We start from the raw sequence: 20,561 nt of genomic DNA on the forward strand, positions 1-20,561 counted from the left end.
TTTATCTAGAACAAGTTCAAGATTCACTGAACAGCAACCAGAAATCTCACCAGTTCCCTCCACCTCCCAACCCAGGCAGGGCCATGGTGGGGCAGTAGTGGAAGAGGAGCACTCCTTATCCTTTGTCCTTCATAGAAACATAGGAATAAGAGTAGGCATTCAGCCCATCCAGCCGACTCCACCATTCAACTAGATCATTGCTGATCATCTACCTCAACACCAGTCCTGTGCAATCCCCATAATTCTTGATGTCATTAGTATCCTGAAATCTAGATTTCTATCTTGAATGTGCTCAGTGATTGAGTTTCCACCCTGTAGGAAGTAATCTTGCACCTGTACACTAGTTAGTTTACACCAGATTCCAGCATAAAAATTAGTTGAAGTACTCTTAGCTGGACAAGATGTGCAAGATGCTAAAGTTCATCCCCCATTTCCATTGCTCCACAATTGGTGGCCGTGCCTTCAGTTGCAAGCTCTGGAATTCCCTCCCTAAATCCCTTTACCGACCTCTTAGGTTTCCCCAGCCAAACATCTGGTTACCTGTCCAAATGTGGCTCAGTGTCAAATTTTGTTCGATAACGCTCCTATGAAGCATCTTGAAATATATTAATTACCAGCTTAAAGGCACCATATAACAGTGAGTTATTGTAACGTTGGGGAAAAGCCTGTATTTTCTTTGTGCCATGTCACTTTTAAGATCAAGGGGAACTGGGGAATATTCTGAGAGGGTTAATTTTTTCCTAATTAGGAAATCATTAGGTTCCAAGAAGAGCCCATGTGACCTGAGGTTGCCATGGAGGTGAACAACTAAGAAGCAAATGGTAAATAGAATACTAATTGTATTGGGGTTGGATTTCAGGCTGTGTTTTTGTCTGGCTATTCAGAGCACAGAATGTGTGCGTGAGGAAACAAACAAGGTTCTCTCAAAATGGCAAAGTTTTCTGTTTGGCAGTTTTCAAACAGATCCTTATGGAGAAACAGGTCCCTGAGAATAGAGCAGAGACTGTTACTGTGTGCGCTATGCAGCTTTCTGTCCTTTACAACTGAAGACAGGAAGGACAAGAAATTGTTGATTGGATAAGACCCACAGCTGCTCTTTGTGTTGCCAGAGCCCATCAGACCATCTAAAAGATCTGGGAAGGGAGCTGCAGGGGATTCTGTCATAGGGCTGTCATGACCAGAGAGAGAGAGAGAGAGAGAGAGAGAGGGTTTGAGATGTGAACAGCGTCCACAGACTATGGAATATGACTGCTGGTGAATACGCCTCAAGGGCCAAAATGATCAGGTGGGAAGTGAGATAACTGGCCCAGACAAGATGGGCTGAATGGTCTTTTACTGCACCGTAACTTTTCTATGGTTCTAAATCCTACACAGCAGAGGCCGAATTGGAAAAAGTGAGATAGCACATGGTGCCACATTTGTGCAGGAAGTAATGTGAATGCTTGTAACTATGTGAAGCATACTTCCGTTGTATTTTAATTGATTTGTTACAGTAAAAGTTAAAAATTGAAATCTTGCCCAGCGGTTTTTTTTCTCCATTAGCTTTGTGGGGATTCCTTTCTTTTTAAGTCTCTACGGGGATCATAAACAAAGAACACCCCAATCACTATAATTCTCACTAAAAGCTCCACTAGACCAAGGCCACTGAAGATAGCAATAAATGACAGGACTGTTTTCCCTTTACTATTTTAAATCCTCAGGATGCCCCAACATTTTTCACAGACAGTGAACGACCTTGGAAGTATAGCCCATCAGGATATTCCATTTGCTGTCCCAACTCATTCCAGACTTGGCGTATGTCAGGGCAGAAAAACTCAGCATATCTCTCTTACTAGGAAATGAAAAGTAACCATCTGGAATTATATGTAACCTGCCCAACAGTGAAACAGAAGTGTCCATTCGTAGCTGTCAATTCCTTGCCTGCATGCCTGAATATGTTGCTTACCTTGCAACCAAGATTAAATACAATTACTGTGAAAGCAAAGGGAATGCATTTTGTATTATTAGTCAGAGCCACCTCGAATAATTAATGATTCATTACTGAATGACACCATTGTCAAGATCATCAAGCTATCAATCGTCAGCAGACAAACAGATTCATCATCTGCAACAACCAATACACTTTCAACTGGGTCAACAATCTGCAATTCACTGGCTGAACAGAGGAAAACAGTCTAGAACAGGAAGTTAACATTCCCAGTGCTTGGTAATGAGGCACTGTGCAGGTGACATAATTGGCTCATCAGGAAGTGCTGCCTTGTGGTGTGATACCATTCAATGGATTCTCAGCCAAGTGACCACTCCCTGCACCCCATCACTAGCCACTTGCAACCATTTGATGAATGGAATAGAGCTAGTGTTCCCCCTTCATCCCTTTCCACTGGACAGGACGAGAGAGAGGAAACTGACTGACTTGTTCCCTCTCTCAAAGAGGATAAATCTACTATCCCAAATGACATGAGCTAACCCTGCACCTTTCCATGTTAGGGATGGCTCAGTACAATATTCTGCAATGTGGTTACACACGAATTACAACACAAAAACCAAGCTATAATTCAAGGAAGCATTGCATTACACCATGTTTAACATCCTGGAGGTTACCATTGACCAGAAACTGAACTGGACCAGCCATATAAATACTGTGGCTCCAAGAACAGGTCAGAGGCTAAGAATCCTGCCGTGCGTAACTCACCTCCTCACTGAATCCTGCCGTGTGTAACTCACCTCCTCACTCCCCAAAGCCTGTACAAGGCACAAGTCAGGAGTGTGATGGAACACTCTCCACTTGCTTGGATAAGCGCAGCTCCTACAACTCAAGAAGCTCGACACCATCCAGGACAAAGCAGCCCCACTTGATTGGCAATCTCATCAACCAACATTCAGTCCCTCCATCACTGATGCAGTGGCAGCAGTGTGTACCATCTACAAGATGCACTGCAGGAACTCACCAAGACTGCTTCGACAGCACCTTCCAAACCCGTGACCACTACCATCTAGAAGGTCAAGGGCAGAAGATAGATGGGAACATCACCACCTGGAAGTTCCCCTCCAAGTCACTCACCATCCTGACTTGGAAATATATTACCATTCCTTCACTGTCACTGGGTCAAAATCCTGGAACTCCCTTCCTAACAGCACTGTGGGTGTACCTACACCACATGGACTGCAGTGGTTCAAGAAGGCAGCTCACCACCACTTTCTCAAGAGAAATTAGGGATGGGCAATGAATGCTGGTCCAGCCAGCGAAGCCCATGTCTCAGAAATCAATTTGTTTCCTACAAATGATGGATCCTGTGTCTCATATCCATTTGTTCCAAAGACTGCCATTTCTGAGAGTGATGGGTAGATCCTCTCTGTTCTCACCGAGATACAGGACTGCAAATAATCAAGAGTTCCAGGAACACAAGGCAAGTAGTGAAACAAAATCCAAATCTTCAGGAGTATTGGAATGCCTAGGGGGAATCCACAAGCAATATTATCTTTTTGCTTCCAAACAGTGATAAATTTCACTTACATTTTGTTTTGTAGCTTCAATTTCCAATGTTTCATTTTGATTTTTGTCTCCACATTGGAATGAAAACAAACTCAGGACCAACTACAATAAATTACCTTTGTCTAGGTAACTTAAACCTGTACTACAGCACCTAGGTGCAGTATCTCTCACTTTCTGCCTGTGTTCTAAGAGGTGTCCCCATCCCGCCAAAACAAAAATAATCAACTTTTTCAGAGCTGTCAGCCTGACAGCTTATTTATCACCATTCCGGGTCTCATGTCCATCATTCTGAGGATTGCCATTTTTGAGACTGATGGACAGACATTTTCCGCTCTCAATAAGATGTAGAGCTCTACAGACCAACCAACCCATTTTATTTTTTTTTTAAAAAGTGCAATTTTATGACACTACATAGCTCCTGATTATATCTTTAAAATTAAATGAGGGGATAGCAAATAAAATGGCTCTAACCAAAGTCATAAATATGTTTGGTGAGAGAATAGCTTTGCACCTTCAAACATGACCTCAGATTGGAAGGTCTAATCTGAGAAACACTAGTTTTATAAACTATTACTCACCATGCCCTCAGAACTCGATAGCTTACATGGGCTGCAAAAGGTAGCTCACCACCCCTTTCAAGGGCAATTAGTGATGGGCAATAAATGCTGGCCCAGCCAGCGACGCCCACATCCCATTAATGAATAAAAAAATTTCAAATATCTTAAATCAGCATAAGCTTTCAATCAACTTTTCCTAGTATTAATTCCTCTGTCAACATTTCGAATGCACAAGACAGACATCATTTACCTCCCTCCCCTCAACCCATCCTGGTATATGACCACATCACCATGAGCTCCAGAGTATGATCACACTATTTAAGAAGATGTTTCTATTTATAAAGGTGGATGTAGAAATGTATAGAACACATATACGAGAAAAATCAGTAACTTAAAGTTATAAAAAACACTACACCACAGGATGTCTCAAAGTGTTTTACAACCATATAAGGAGGTCATTAAGTCCATCATAGCCAGGCTGGCTCCTTGAAAGAGCAAAACAAAAATAGAATTACCTGGAAAAACACAGCAGGTCTGGCAGCATCGGCGGAGAAGAAAAGAGTTGACGTTTCGAGTCCTCATGACCCTTCAACAGAACTGAGTGAATCTTAGGAAAGGGGTGAAATATAAGCTGGTTTAAGGTGTGGGGGGGGGGGGGAGAGAAGAGAGAGAGAGAGAGAGAGAGAGAGAGAGAGAGAGAGAAGTGGGGGTGGGGTGTGGTTGTAGGGACAAGCAAGCAGTGATAGGAGCAGATAATCAAAAGATGTCACAGACAAAAGAACACAGAGGTGTTGAAGGTGGTGATATTATCTAAACAAATGTGCTAATTAAGAATGGATGGTAGGGCACTCAAGGTACAGCTCTCGTGGGGGTGGGGTGGAAAGGCTAGTAAGGCATAAAAGATTTAAAAATAATGGAAATAGGTGGGAAAAGAAAAATCTATATAAATTATTGGAAAAAACAAAAGGAAGGGGGAAGAAACAGAAAGGGGGTGGGGATGGAGGAGGGAGTTCAAGATCTAAAGTTGTTGAATTCAATATTCAGTCCGGAAGGCTGTAAAGTGCCTAGTCGGAAGATGAGGTGCTGTTCCTCCAGTTTGCGTTGGGCTTCACTGGAACAATGCAGCAAGCCAAGGTCAGACATGTGGGCAAGAGAGCAGGGTGGAGTGTTAAAATGGCAAGCGACAGGAGGTTTGGGTCTTTCTTGCGGACAAACCACAGGGGTTCTGCAAAGCAGTCGCCCAGTTTACGTTTGGTCTCTCCCAATGTAGAGGAGACCACATTGGGAGCAACAAATGCAGTAGAATAAGTTGGGGGAAATGCAAGTGAAATGCTGCTTCACTTGAAAGGAGTGTTTGGGCCCTTGGACGGTGAGGAGAGAGGAAGTGAAGGGGCAGGTGTTGCATCTTTTGCGTGGGCATGGGGAGGTGCCATAGGTGGGGGTTGAGGAGTAGGGGGTGATGGAGGAGTGGACCAGGGTGTCCGATAGGGAACGGTGGAAAACCTCGGTTAAGGAAGGAGGACATGTCAGAGGAACTGTTTTTGAAGGTAGCATCATCAGAACAAATGCGACGGAGGCGAAGCAACTGAGAAAATGGAATGGAGTCCTTACAGGAAGCTGGGTGTGAGGACCTGTAGTTGAGGTAGCTGTGGGAGCCAGTAGGCTTGTAATGGATATTGGTGGACAGTCTATCACCAGAGATTGAGACAGAGAGGTCAAGGAAGGCAAGTGTCAGAGATGGACCATGTGAAAATGATGGAGGGGGTGGAGCTATCAGATTACAGTTCCACTCCACAGTTCCTTCCACATAGTGCAAACTAACCATCTTCAAATATTTATCCAATTCCCCTTTGAAAAGTCTCTCCACAAAAATCAAGTCTTGCATCCCTGGTACAATTCCCTCAAATCTTCTCTGGGCCCTCTCCAAGGTATCCTTCCTAATATCTGGTCTCTAGAATTAGACACAATGCTCTAGCTGATGCCAAACCAGTGATTTAGTGAAAATGGTTTAGCATAACTTCCTTGCCTATGTACTCAGTTTATAAAGGCAAGGATGCCCAGGATATGGTGCATGTACCTAAAAATAAGGACTGAGGAACACTTTAAAATAGCAATGATTAACAATTTTTTTTATACTCATTCATGGGGCGTGGGCATCACTGGCATTTATTATCCCTCCCACATTGCTGTGGGTCTGGAGTCACATGTAGGCCAGCAGATTTCCTTCCCTAAAGGACATTAGTGACCCAGATGGGTTTTTACAACCATCAATAATGGTTTCAAGGACATCTGCTTTTCATCCCAGATTTTTATCGAATTCAATAAAATGCCGTGATAGGACCCCAGTTCGAATCCTGAGAACATTACCCTGGGTTATTAATCCAGTGACAATACCACTGTGCCACTGCCTCCCCCACACCCTGATTAAATTATCGCCTGCCTCACCAATCAAACAGTCACTCAGCTCCTGACTTCATTATAGCTTTGGTCCAAATCATTGGACATAGAACTGAATTCCAGAGGCGAGGCAAGTGTGACTGCCTTTTACATCAACACAGCATTTAACCAAGTGTGGCATCAAAGAGCCCTAGCAAAACTTAAGTTAATGGGGATCAGGGGGAAATCTCTCCACTGGTTGGAGTCATAGCTAGCACAAAGGAAGATGGCTTGAGACTGTTGGAGGTCAATCATCTCATCTTCCTCATGTCCTAGGCCCAACCATCTTCAGCTGCTTCAATAACCTTCCCTCCATCAAAAGGTCAGAAGCGGGGATATTTGCTGATGATTGCACAATGTTCAGAACTATTTGTGACTCCTCAGATACTGAAGCAGTCCTTGTCCAAATGCAGCAAGACTTGGACAATATCCAGGCTTTGGGGATGATAAGTGGCAAGTGATATTCAAATGTCACACAAGGGCCAGGCAATGACCATTGCCAGCAAGAGATGGAATCTAACCATCGCCGCTTGCCATTTAATTGCCGAATCCCACAAAATCCACATCCTGGGGTTACCACTGACCAGAAACTGAACTGGACCAGTCAAATAGATACCGTGTTTACAAAAGAAGGTCAGAGGCCAGGAATTCCGCATGTCAGGAGTGTGACGGAATAGTCTCACTCGCCTGGGTGAGTTCTGCAACCAAAGACACTCAACACAATCCAGGACAAAGCAGCCAGCTGGAGAGGCACCTCATCCACCACCTCAAACATGCACTCCCTCCGCCACTGATGCACAGTGGCAGCAGTGTGTGTACACCATCCGCAAGATGTACTGCAAGCAACTCAAGGCTCCTCCGACAGCACCTTCCAAACCCCACGACCACCTGGAAGGACAAGGGCAGCAGATAGATGGGAACACCACCGCCTGGGAGTTCCCCTCCAAGTCACTCACCATCCTGACTTGGAAATATATCCGCCGTTCCTTCACTGTCGCTGGGTCAAAATCCTGGAACTCCCTCCCTAACAGCACGGTGGGTGCACCTACACCCCATGGACTGCAGCGGCTCAAAGAGGCAGCTCACCCACCACCTTCTCAAGGGCAACTAGGGATGGACAATAAATGCTGGTCTAGTCAGCAACGGCCCAAATACTAGGAATAAAAAAAGCGCAGCTCTCTCTCAGTAATGCATTGGGGTGCGTCATAGGATAAGGAGAGGCCATTCAGCCCCTCCAGCCTGTTCCTCCCCCTTCCCCTCGGTTCCACAGACAACAAAGATCAGCCTCGATTAGAAGCCGGTCTGGAGCCGTCGGTGTCCGAACAGAGTAAGACTAACTGAGCCAGCTACCGCCCTTCTCCATCCACCCGCTGGGCCCGAGCCTGGGCCTAGCCGGGGCCTGGATTTCGCCGCCGCCCCACCGACCCCCCCCCTCCCCTCCCCCTCCTCCTGTCCTGAGGGCGATTTGAGAAATCGCGTTGAAATTAAACACCGGGTCCGCAGGCCAGAGCCACCCTGCCCGGATAACCAGGCCGGGGTCGCTGGGAGAGGCCGGGCCGTTCCTCACCTGAAGAAGCCGGCGGTGATTTCCGTCGGCACCCGCTTCCTGCCGCCGGCCGCTCTTCTCAGAAACAACTGGAAAAGCCGCGTGCCTGACCGGCTTCTATCTCTCCTCCGCCAGAACCCACAAGCCGGTGCTCGGCGCTCCGCACTCTGGGAGCTGTAGTTCCCCGGCCCGGTTTCCGTCGCCCATTAGCTAAGGAAGGCGCAGCGGAAGGACTTCAACACCCAGGCAGCACAGCGCTCCGGCTCCTGACTCCGCCCTCCCCATACGTCATTGCGGCGACCAGCTTTCCACGCCCTCCCACGTGAGCCCACTTCTTCCGCACAGCCTTTTGGGATTTGTAGTTCATTCCCTGAGCCTGAGCCATTGACCAAAGCATTCAGGGAACTACAGTCCCATAATCCACTGCCGTATCGCCTTTGACGGTTGGACAATTTTTTTTTCACTTTTCATGATTAAAAACAGTAATAACTCTACTAAATTTTAAAATTAAAGTTGGTTTTCACCGGTAATTCTAGATCATCAAACCCGCCTTGAGTTGAACGTCACGAGGGTCTGATCCGCGGCAGTTCCGGTTGCGCTCTGGGAGCTGCGGTTGTGAGTGAGGCGCTGACGTCACCGGGCGCCATTGATGAGCGGTGCAGGTGACGTCACCCCCTCCCTCCCCACCCACCCACCCACCCACCCCCGGAGCGGAAAACTACAATCTCCCGCGCGGTGGGGTGGGGCATTGCGGCGTTGCCAGGGTAACGGACGCGTTCCACGGTCACGTGCTTTAACGGCTGCGCCGGGCGGCAGGAGCAGCTGTCAGCAGAGCCGGGTTAACGGTAAGAGCCGTGGGGACGGGGGACGGGGAAGAGCCGGGAGCTCCGGGGGACGGGAGAGATGGGGGGAGTCCCCTCTGCCCGGGGAGGGAGGTCGATGATCCCCCATCCCCCCCCTCCCCCCCCCTCCCCTCCCCACCCCACCCCCCCGAGAAAAGTTAGGTGCAGAAAGAGGCCATTCAGCCCATTGTCCCTGTGCCCGCCCGCCAAAAGGAAACCAGCCGCTCATTTCCTGGCCTCCACCTCACCTCCACTGACCCTCAGTCCAGCTCCACCTGTCCCACCTGTCCCACCCCCACCCCCATACCACAGTATATTTCACCTCATTTCTCTATTCCCTCAGTTCTGATGAAGGGTCAGACGGAGTCGAAACGTTAACCCTCCCCCCCCTCTCCCCCCCCCCTCTCCCCGGACGGAGTCGAAACGTTAACCCTCCCCCCCCCCCCCCCTCCCGCCCTCTCCCCGGATGGAGTAGAAACGTTAACCCTCCCCCCCCTCTCTCCCCCCCCTCCCCAGACGGAGTCAAAACGTTAACCCTCCCCCCCTCTCCCCGGACGGAGTAGAAACGTTAACCCTCCCCCCCCTCTCTCCCCCCCCCCTCTCCCCGGACGGAGTCGAAACGTTAACCCTCCCCCCCCTCTCTCCCCCCCCCCTCTCCCCGGACGGAGTAGAAACGTTAACCCTCCCCCCCCTCTCTCCCCCCCCTCCCCAGACGGAGTCAAAACGTTAACCCTCCCCCCCTCTCCCCGGACGGAGTAGAAACGTTAACCCTCCCCCCCCTCTCTCCCCCCCCCCTCTCCCCGGACGGAGTCGAAACGTTAACCCTCCCCCCCCTCTCTCCCCCCCCCCTCTCCCCGGACGGAGTCGAAACGTTAACCCTCCCCCCCCCTCTCTCCCCCCCCCCCTCTCCCCGGACGGAGTCGAAACGTTAACCCTCCCCCACCCTCTCCCCGGACGGAGTAGAAACGTTAACCCTCCCCCCCCTCTCTCCCCCCCCCCTCTCCCCGGACGGAGTCGAAACGTTAACCCTCCCCCCCCTCTCTCCCCCCCCCCCTCTCCCCGGACGGAGTCGAAACGTTAACCCTCCCCCCCTCTTCCCGGACGGAGTCGAAACATTAACCCTCCCCACCCCCTCTTCCCGGACGGAGTCGAAACGTTAACCCTCCCCACCCCCCCTTCCCGGACGGAGTCAAAACGTTAACCCTCCCCACCCCCTCTCCCTGGACAGAGTCGAAACGTTAACCCTCCCCCCCTCTCCCCAGATGGAGTAGAAACGTTAACCCTCCCCCCTCTCCCCAGATGGAGTAGAAACGTTAACCCTCCCCCCTCTCCCCAGATGGAGTAGAAACGTTAACCCTCCCCCCTCCCCCCCCCGGATGGAGTCGAAACATTAACCCTCCCCCCCCCTCCCCTCTCCCCGGACGGAGTCGAAATGTTAACCCTTCCCCCTCTCCCTGGATGGAGTTGAAACGTTAACCCTCCCCCCTCTCCCTGGACGGAGTCGAAACGTTAACCCTTCCCCCTCTCCCTGGACGGAGTCGAAACGTTAACCCTCCCCCCTCTCCCCGGACGGAGTCGAAACGTTAACCCTCCCCCCCTCTCCCTGGATGGAGTTGAAACGTTAACCCTCCCCCCCCTCTCCCCGGACGGAGTCGAAACGTTAACCCTCCCCCCTCTCCCTGGACGGAGTCGAAACGTTAACCCTTTCCCCTCTCCCTGGATGGAGTTGAAACGTTAACCCTCCCCCCACTCTCCCCGGACGGAGTCGAAACGTTAACCCTCCCCCCTCTCCCCGGACGGAGTCGAAACGTTAACCCTTCCCCCTCCCCCCCGGATGGAGTCGAAACGTTAACCCTCCCCCCCCCGGATGGAGCCGAAACGTTAACCCTCCCCCCTCCCCCCAGATGGAGTAGAAAAGTTAACCCTCCCCCCTCCCCCCCGGATGGAGTCGAAATGTTAACCCTCCCCCTCTCCCCAGATGCTGTCAGACCTGCTGAGCTTTTTCCAGCTATTTTTATCTTCGCTCATTTCAATACCCCCCCCCCGCCCCCCCCCAGCCCCAGGTCCGTGGCCCTCGCAGGTTACAGCGCCTCAGCTTACAGGTTCAGGTACCTTTTTCGAGGGAGCGTTTTGGCCTCAGCCGCCAATTTAAAGGGTGGATTCCAGACGCCCGCCAGCTTCTGGGTGAAAGGTTCTTCCTTGCGTCCCCTCTAACCCTTCTAACAATCAGCGTAGATCTGTGCCCCCCCCCCACCAACCAGGTAACTGACCCCTCAGCTCGGGGAAACAAGTCTTCACTGCCTACCCCAACTCCGCCCTGTCATAATTTTACACACCTCGACTAGGTCGCCCCTTAGCCCCCTCTGTTCTAAGGAAAACAACCCCAGCCCTGTCCAATCGCTCCTCATGGCTGCAATTTTCAAGCCCTGGCAGCATTCTTGAAAATCTTCCCTGCAGTCCCCATCCTACAAAAGGGGAGGAAGTCCTGGACTTATTTTTAGGCAATGAAGACGGGCAAGTGGGAGAGGTATCAGTGGGAGGGGGGTTGGGGGGAGGCATTTTGCAGATAGTGATCATAACTCCGTTAGATTCAAGGTTGTTATGGAAAAGGACAAGGATGGGCCAGAAATCAGAGTTCTAAATCGGGAAAAGGCTGATTTTAATAAGATCAGATATGATTTGGCCAGTGTGGACTGGGAGCAGCTACTTTTAGGTAAATCTGCGTCAGAGCAGTGGGACTCATTCAAGAATGAAATAGGGAGAGTACAGGGCCAACATATTCCAGTAAAGGTAAAGGGTGGGACCAACAAATCCAGGGAACCCTGGATGTCAAGTGGTATACAGGATTGGATAAAGAGAAAAAGGGAGGCTGATGGCAGATACCGAGGGCTCAAAACAGCAGAAGCCCTAGAGGGGTATAGAATGTGTAGGGGGGAACTTAAAAAGGAAATTAGGAGAGCAAAAAAGGGGCATGTAAAAACATTGGCCGGTAAAGTAATGGAAAATCCAAAATTATTTTCCAAGTATAGGAAGAGTAAGAGAATAACTAGGGAAAGAGTAATCTACACTTGGAGAGGCAGGGCTTAATCAAGGACAGTCAGTATGGTTTTGTTAAGGAAAGGTCATGTCTGACCAATTTGACTGAATTTTTCAAAGAGGTGACCAGGTGTGTAGATGAGGGCATTTGACGTAGTCTACTTGGACTTCAGCAAGGCTTTGATAAGGTCCCGTATGGGAGACTGATAACGAAGGTAAGAGCCTCAGAGTAAAGGGAAGACCTTTTAGAACAGAGATGAGGAGAAACTTCTTTAGCCAGAGAGTGGTGAATCTATGGAATTCATTGCCACAGAAGGCTGTGGAGGCCAGGTCATTGAGTGTATTTAAGACTGAGATAGATAGGTTCTTGATTGCTAAGGGGATCAAAGGTCACGGGGAGAAGGCGGGAGAATGGGGTTGAGAAACTTATCAGCCATGATTGAATGGTGGAGCAGACTCGATGGGCCAAAAGACCTAATTTCTGCTCCTATGTCTTATGGTCTTATGGAATGGGGGAGCTTGAAGAGGCTACAGGGATAGGGAGGGATGAAGCTAGGGAGGATTTCTCAACCCCATTTTCCCACCTTCTCCCCATAACCTTTGATCCCCTTACCAATCAAGAACCTATCTATCTCGGTCTTAAATACACTCAATGACCTGGCCTCCACAGCCTTCTGTGGCAATGAATTCCATAGATTCACCACTCTCTGGCTAAAGAAGTTTCTCCTCATCTCTGTTCTAAATGGTCTTCCCTTTACTCTGAGGCTGTGCTATCAGGTCCTAGTCTCTCCTACTAATGGAAACATCTTCCCCGCGTCCACTCTATCCAGGCCTTTCAGTATTCTGCAAGTTTCAATCAGATCCCCCCCCCTCATCCTTCTAAACTGCATCGAGCATAGACCCAGAGTCCTCAAACGTTCCTCACTTTCCCCCCCATGCCTGCTCCATCCCCTCCACCTCATCCCCTCACCCTAATCCCCCTTCACATCCCCTCGCCCTCGCCAACCCCTCCATCTAACTCTGCCTTGAAAATATTCAAAGACTCTGCTTCAACTGCCATTTAAAGAAGGGAGTTCCAAAGACTCACCCCCTCCCCCTCTGAGAGAAAACATTTCTCCTCATCCTGTCTTAAATGGGTGACCCCTTATTTTTAAACAGTGACCACTAGTTCTAGATTCTCCCATAAAAGGAAACATCCTCTCCACATCCACCCTGTCAAGACCCGTCAGGACCTTAAAGGTTTCAATTAAGTCACTTCTTACTCTTCTAAACTCCAGTGGATACAAGCCTAACCTGTCCAACCTTTTCTCTTAAGACCACCCGCCCATTTCTGGTATTAGCCTAGTAAACCTTCTCTGAACTGCTTCCAACGCATTTACATCCTTCCTTAAATAAGGATACCAAATACTGTACACACTATTCCAAATGTGTCTCATCAATGCCATGTACAACTAAAACATAATCTCCCTACTTTTGTAATCAATTCCCCTCACAATAAACAATAACATTCTATTAGCTTTCCTAATTACCTGCTGTACCTGCATAGTAACCTTTCGCGATTCATGCACTAGGATACCCCAAACCCTCTGAATCTCAGAGCTTTGGAATCTCACCATTGAGATAATAGGCTTTTTTTATTCTTCCTGCCAAAATGGACAATTTTACATTTGCTCACATTATATTCCATGTACTAGATCTTTGCCCACTCACTTAACCTAAATATGTCACTTTGTAATAAAAACAGAAAATGCTGGAAAAACTCAGCAGGTCTGACAGCATCTGTGGAGAGAGAAAGAGAATTAATGTTTCAAGTCTGTATGACTCTTCTTCAGAACCTTTGTAGCCTCCTTAAGTCCTCTTCACAACTTACTTTCCTACCTATCTTTGCGTCATCTGCAAATTTAGCAACCAGACCTTCAATGCCTTCATCGAAGTCATTTGTATAAAGTGTAAAAAATTGAGGCCAAAGCACTAATCCCTATGGCACACCACATGTTACATCCTGCCAACCTGAAAAATACTCATTTATGCCTACTCTCTGCTTCCTATTGGCCAGCCAATCTTCTATTTGTGTCTTTATCTTACCGCCTACACCATGAGCTTTTATTATCTGCAATTATCTTTGTAGCACTTTATTAAGTGCCTTCTGGAAATCTAAGTACAGTGCATCCACTGGTTCCCCTTTATCCACAGCACATGTGACACCTTCAAAGAACTCCAATAATAAGTTGGTGAAACATGATTTCCTGTCCACAAAACCATGTTGACTCTGCCTGATTCCCTTGAATTTTTCTAAGTGCCCTGTTATAACTTCTTTAATAATAGGTTCTAATGTTCTCCCTTTGACAGATGTTAAGCTAACTGGCCTGTAGTTTCCTGCTTTCTGTCATCCTCCCTTTTTGAATAAAGAGGTTTAAATTTACTGTTATCCAATCTAATGGAACCTTTCCCGAATCTAGGAATCCTGGAAAACTAAATCTAATCCATCAACCATCTCACTAGCCACTTTTAAGACCCTAGGGTGAAGTCCATCAGGACCTGGGGATTTGTCAGTCCGCAGCTGCAACAATTTGCTAAGTATCCCTTCCCTGGTGATTGTAATTTTCTTGAGTTCCTCCCTCCCTTCCATTTCCTGATTTACACCTATTTCTGGAATGTTATTTGTATCCTCCATAGTGAAGACTGATGCAAAATATCTGTTCAATTCACCTGCCATCTCCTTATTTTCCGTTAGTAATTTCCTAGACTCACTTTCTATAGGTCTAACATTTACTTTGTTGACTCTTTCCTTATTTAAATATCTATAGATACTATTACTATCTGTTTTTATATTTCCAATTAGCTTTCTCTGGTACTCTCATTTTTTCCTTTTTATCATCTTGTAGTTATTCTTTGCTGGTCTTTATATTCTGTCCAGTCCTCTGACCTGCTACCTATCCTTGTACAATTATGTGCTTTGTCTTTAAGTTTGATACTATCTTCAACTTTTTAGTTAACCACAGATGGTGTGAAATGTTTCTTTCTCATTGGAATATATCTATCCTGAGTATGCTGAAATATCCCTTTAAATGTCCACCTCTGCGTCTCTATTGACTGATCCCTTAACTTCATTTGCCAGTTCACTTTAGCTAGTTCTGCTTTCATGCCCTCATAAATGCCCTTATTTAAGTTTAAAATACTAGTCTTGGACTCAGTCTTCTTTCCCTCAAACTGAATGTAAAATTCGATCATATTATGACCATTGCTACCTATGGGCACCTTCACTATGAGATCGTTAATTAATCCTGTCTCGTTGCACAATACCAGATCTAGTATAGCCTGCTTTCTGGTTGGCTCCAGAATGTGCTGTTCTAAGAAGCTATCCCAAAAACTATGAGCTTCTTATCTAGGTTACCTTTACCCATCTGATTTTTCCAGTCTATATGTAGATTAAAATCCCCCATGATTATCGTCATACCTTTCTGACAAGCTCCCATTATTTCTTCCTTTTATACTCTGCTGTACCATGTGGTTACTGTTAGGGGGCCGGTACACCACTCCCACAAGTGACCTCTTGCCTTTATTATTTCTCACCTCTACCCAAAACGCTTCTACATTCTGGCTTCCTGAACTTATGTCATCCCTCTCTTAAGAAATGAATACATGGCTCAAAGACTGGTGTGGGAGAAGTGGGTTCTGGCTCATGGGCACTGGCACCAGTAGTGGGGAAAGTGGATCTGTACCACTGGGACGGTCTACACTTGAACCCTCTCTTAATATCATAACTAATTAACAGATCCACCCCTCCACCTTTTCCAAGCTTCCTGTCCTTCCTAAATGTCATGTACCCTTCAATATTCAGGTCCCAGTCTATGTCATCCTGCGGCCATGTCTCTGTAATGGCTATAAAATCGTACTTATTTATTTCTATTTGCGCTCTCAGTTCATCTGTTTTGTTACGAATGCTGTATGCATTCAGATACAGAGCCTTTAGTTTTGTCCTTCTATTATTTTTGTCACCCCCTAGCCTTACCTGCTGATGTACTCTTAGATTTGTACACTCTATCTCTTCCTGTCACGGCCTGTTTATCATTTCCCATGTTAATACATTTGTATCTTGCCTGGCCTCTACTCTTTGGTTTACCATATCTTCCCAAATTTGATCCCTTGCCCCCACTATTTAGTTTAAAATCCTCTCTAATTCCCAGTTATACAGCTCACTAGAACACGGTTCAAGTGTAGACCGTCCCAGTGGTACAGGTCCACTTTCCCCACTACTGGTGCCAGTGCCCACGAGCCAGAACCCACTTTTCCCACACCAGTCTTTGAGCCATGTATTCATTTCTCTAATTTTATTTTTCCTATTCCAACTTGTATGTGGCTCAGGTAACCCAGTGACTATTACTTTTGAGATTCTGCTTCTTAATTTAGTGCCTGGCTCCTCACACTGATTATGCAGAACCCCATTCCTAGTTCTACCTATATCATTGGTGTCTACATGCAGTACTACAATTGGATCCTTCTCCTCCCATTGCAAGTTTCTCTCCAGCCCTGAACAGATGTCCTGAACCCTGGGAGTGGGCAGGCAACAGAGTCTTTTGGATTCTCGCTCTTTGCTGCAGAGAACATTGTCAATCCCCCTCACTATACTGTCTCTTAATACCACTACATTCCTTTGTACTCCACCCTGTATGGCTTCTTGTACCATGGTGCCGTGGTTGGTCAGCTCATCCATCCTGCAGCCCCCACTCTCATCCACCCTCCCTGATGTGTCGCAGTGTCTGCAGCTGGGCCTCCAGCTCAATTTGCAAACATTGCAGATGTATTTGCCCCAGATCACAATGACACCCAGGAGCTCCCACATGCTGCAGCCGTATGGTGCAAAAGCCGAAAAGCGAGTTTCAGGGCCAACATTTATCCCTTCGTGAACACCACAAAAAAACAATAATAATAAAACCAAAAATGTTGGGAAAACTCAGATCAGGTAACATCTGTTTAGGGAAACAGAATTAATGTTTCAGGTTGAGGTGACCTTTCGTAAGAACTGAAGAAAGATAGAAATGTAATAGTTTTAAGCCAGTGAAAGTGGGAAGTGGGCAGGAAAAACAAAAGGGAAGGTCTGTGATAGAGTGGAGGGCAGGTGAGATTAAATGACCAAAGATTTTGGATGCAAAAACCAGAGAGAGTGGCAATGAGCACAGTAAACAAACAGAAGTATCCAGATGAGGCATGAATGGCCACATAGCAGCCATCTGAAAGCAACATGAAGGGGTAAAGAAAGAAATCAAACAAGACCAAACCAGCAAAAAAAATCGATCGTGATGGAGGCAGAGGTTATCATTTGAAATTCTTGAAACTCAGTGTTAAGTCCAGGAGGCTGTGGATTGCCAAGACAAAAGATGAGGTGCTGTTCCTGAAGTTTGCATTGAGCTTCACTAGAACACTGCAGCAGAGCGAGGACAGAAAGGTCAGAGTGGGAGCGAGATGGAGAATTCAAATGATAGGTGGCTGGAAGCTCATGGTTGTGCTAGTGGACTGAACAGAGGTGTTTGCAAAGTGGTCAACCAGTCTGCGTTTGGTCTCCCCAGTGTGGAGGAGACCACATCGTGACCGGTGAATACAATATACCAGGTTAAAAGAAGTGCATGTAAATCACTGTTTCACCTGAAAGGAGTGTTTGGGGTCTTGGATGGTGAGAAGGAAAGAGATAAAAGGACAGGTGTTGCATCTCCTGCACTTGCAGTAGAGGTGCAGTAGGAAAGGGAGGGTGTTGGGGGGTGATTGAGGAAAGGACCTGGTTATCACGGGGGGAATGGGCCCTTCAGAATACTCAAAGGGGAGGCCATGTGTTTGGTGATGGCGTCAGGCTGGAGCTGGTGAAAATGACAGAGGTTAATCCTTTGAATACAGAGACTGGTAGGGGGAAGGTGAGGACAAGGGGAAACCCTATCATGGTTCTGGGAGGGAGGGGAAGGGGTGAGAGTGGAAGTGTGTGAAATAGATTGGACACAGTGGAGGGCCCTGCAAATCACGCTGGGTGGGAACCCTCCATTTAGGAAAAAAGGAAGACACATCAGAAGCGCTATAGTGGAAGGTGGCATTGTCTGAACAGATGTGATGGAGATGGAGAAACTGAAAGAATGGAATGGAGTCCTTACAGGAAGCAGGGTGTGAGGAAGTGTAGTTGAGGTAGCTGTGGGAGTCAGTGGGTTTGCAGTAAATATTAGTTGATCGACTATCCCCAAAAATAGAGACTGAGAAATGGAAGAGGGGAAGAGTTAGAGATGCATCAGGTGAAGGCGAGAGAAGGGTGGAAATTGGAAGCAAAGTGAATGGAATTTTGCAGTTCATGGTGAGAACAGGAAGGGACACCAATGTACTGGACAAAGAGATAAGGGAAGGGTTAAAAACAAAAAACTGCGGATGTTGGAAATCCAAAACAAAAACAGAATTACCTGGAAAAAAACTCAGCAGGTCTGGCAGCGTCGGCGGAGAAGAACAGAGTTGACGTTTCGAATCCTCATGACCCTTCGACAGAACCTGTGTGTGTGTGTGTGTGTGGGTGTGTGTGTGTGTGTGTGTGTTGGGGGGGGGGGGTGTGTGTGTTGCTTCTATCACTGCTTGCTTGTCCCTACAGCCATACCCCACCCTCCACTTCTCTCCCCCCACCCAACCCATCCCCCACCCACCACACACACCTTAAACCAGCTTATATTTCACTCCTTTCCTATTTCTACTTAGTTCTGTCGAAGGGTCATGAGGACTCGAAACGTCAACTCTTTTCTTCTCCGCCGATGCTGCCAGACCTGCTGAGTTTTTCCAGATAAGGGAAGGGGTCTGAGTAAGATTGGAATAAGGAATGTTCCACATATCCCAAAAAAAACCCAAGATTATCTGGACATTGTGTTATGGCACAGCCGATGGTAAATGCTGAGCTGCTCAAATCCCAAAGGGAAACTTGAAACAACTGCCACAACTGTTTTTCAAGTTGTATATATTTCGAGACGCGTGCCTTGAATTCAGTAGAAATAAGAGCACCGAGTCTTACAGGCTTCTTAAAAAGCTAAATGAAACCTTTACTAATGGAAGAAGTGTTTTAAATACATACATAGATCTACAAATTACCACTATGATAACTTCTAAATTCCCTAGTTAATCTAACTCCCAGTTACACTTTTGTTAAGGCAACAGTAAGACACACAGATTTTAAAAGCCCCAGGCAAAGTGGCGCACAATACCTGAACCAGTCGAATTTAAAGGGAACAGAAATACCTGGAAAAACTCAGCAGGTCTGGTAGCAACGGCGGGGAAGCGCAAAGTTTTTCCAGGTATTTCTGGTTTTGTTTTGGATTTCCAGCATCCGCAGTTTTTTGTTTTTATCTACAAATTTAAAGGGACTTTTCCAAGCTTCGGTTCCTTGTGGACAGCAGCTTGAGGCATAGATGCTGGAGGCTTTTCACACTTGTGTTAGATCTTAGAATGCCTTCCTTCCTGCACACAACCTCATCTCCTTTATACAGGTTTCCCCTTTGAGTGCAAATTCCCATTGTTTCACTGTGTCTTAGGTCTTTACCTCTCTAATAATAAAATCCATTATGCCGGTAGTCTTTGGGAAAAATAAACACACTGGGCAGAATTTAGCCCTCAGATGGCGGGCAGGCCCCACTGGCTTGTCGGCGGGCAGACAGCCGACCCCCGCCACCAAAACAGGGCCCGCCGCCATTTTGAGGCGGCCTGCCCAACATGAAGCGCATGTGCGGCACGGGGAGGGAATCCCCATACTGCTCCCTGAGGCAAAGTCCTGTCTCAGAGATTACTGACAGGTAAGTAAAGTCAAAAAATAGATAAATATTAAAATTATTAACATGTCCCCCTCATGTGACAATGTCACACCAGATGGGACATGTTAATAATAAACACATAAAATTTATTAAATTTTAAAAAAACGGATATGAATCCTCATCCGGCCAGTGGATGAGGTTTCCTGTATTATCAGGAACCCGCTGGGGCTCCTGGCCTGCCCACCAGCCTTAAGCTTGGACGGGCAGGTCTTTAATTATCTTAATTAGCCTGTCAATGGCCTCAGTTGGCCATTCACAGGTTGGCGGGCGGACGGCTGGTTTCGCTGTCCGCCCTCCTTCCTAAAAATAATTTTAAAGGGACCAGGATGACTTCGGGGGTTCCTCCCAACATCATCCCCGCGTCACTTTCCCCTCGGCGAGCAGGCCCCGCCCCCAAATCGCTGACGGGAAAATCCTGGTCACTGTTTCTTAACTTCTCCTGGCCAGGCGAAACACCCCAACCCCCTCCCCTGAACCCAAGCCAGTCCGGTTCATTTAAAAATGCAAATATTCCCTTTACACCTAGATTCACCCACCCAACATCTCAAACCAAACCTATCCTCCGACACATCAAAGCCCGCAGACCAGCACCTTCAACCCAATCAAGTCCCACACACAGACACAGACCCAACCACCACTCGACTCCACAACAAACTCCAACAACAACATGAAAATTCTTATATCTTCCTGACACATTGCGCAAGATTGACTTCCGCATTTCCTGTGTTACCGTGACTACACTTTAAAATTACTTAATTGGTTTTAAAGTGCTCTGAGACATCCAACGGTCATGAAAAACACTATATAAGTGCAAGATATTTTTTCAGTCTA

At 47.3% G+C, this 20,561-nt stretch overlaps 2 protein-coding genes across 3 annotated transcripts in view; one reads left to right on the forward strand and one right to left on the reverse strand.

The window, feature by feature from the left end:
* The window catches only part of abcf2a (ATP-binding cassette, sub-family F (GCN20), member 2a), a 61,174-nt gene extending 52,968 nt beyond the window's left edge, over nt 1–8,206 (reverse strand). Inside the window, exon 1 of the mRNA XM_041190146.1 lies at nt 8,054–8,206. The gene's annotated coding sequence lies outside the window, so the exon portion shown is untranslated. The remainder of the gene's footprint in view (nt 1–8,053) is intronic.
* A 555-nt stretch (nt 8,207–8,761) lies between these two features.
* Nucleotides 8,762–20,561, forward strand: part of faim2a (Fas apoptotic inhibitory molecule 2a) — a 151,462-nt gene continuing 139,662 nt past the window's right edge. For both annotated transcript variants that reach the window (XM_041190371.1, XM_041190372.1), the window contains exon 1: nt 8,762–8,877. The gene's annotated coding sequence lies outside the window, so the exon portion shown is untranslated. The remainder of the gene's footprint in view (nt 8,878–20,561) is intronic.

The sequence above is a fragment of the Carcharodon carcharias genome, chromosome 6 (genome assembly GCF_017639515.1).
Source record: "Carcharodon carcharias isolate sCarCar2 chromosome 6, sCarCar2.pri, whole genome shotgun sequence".
Taxonomy (NCBI): domain Eukaryota; kingdom Metazoa; phylum Chordata; class Chondrichthyes; order Lamniformes; family Lamnidae; genus Carcharodon; species Carcharodon carcharias.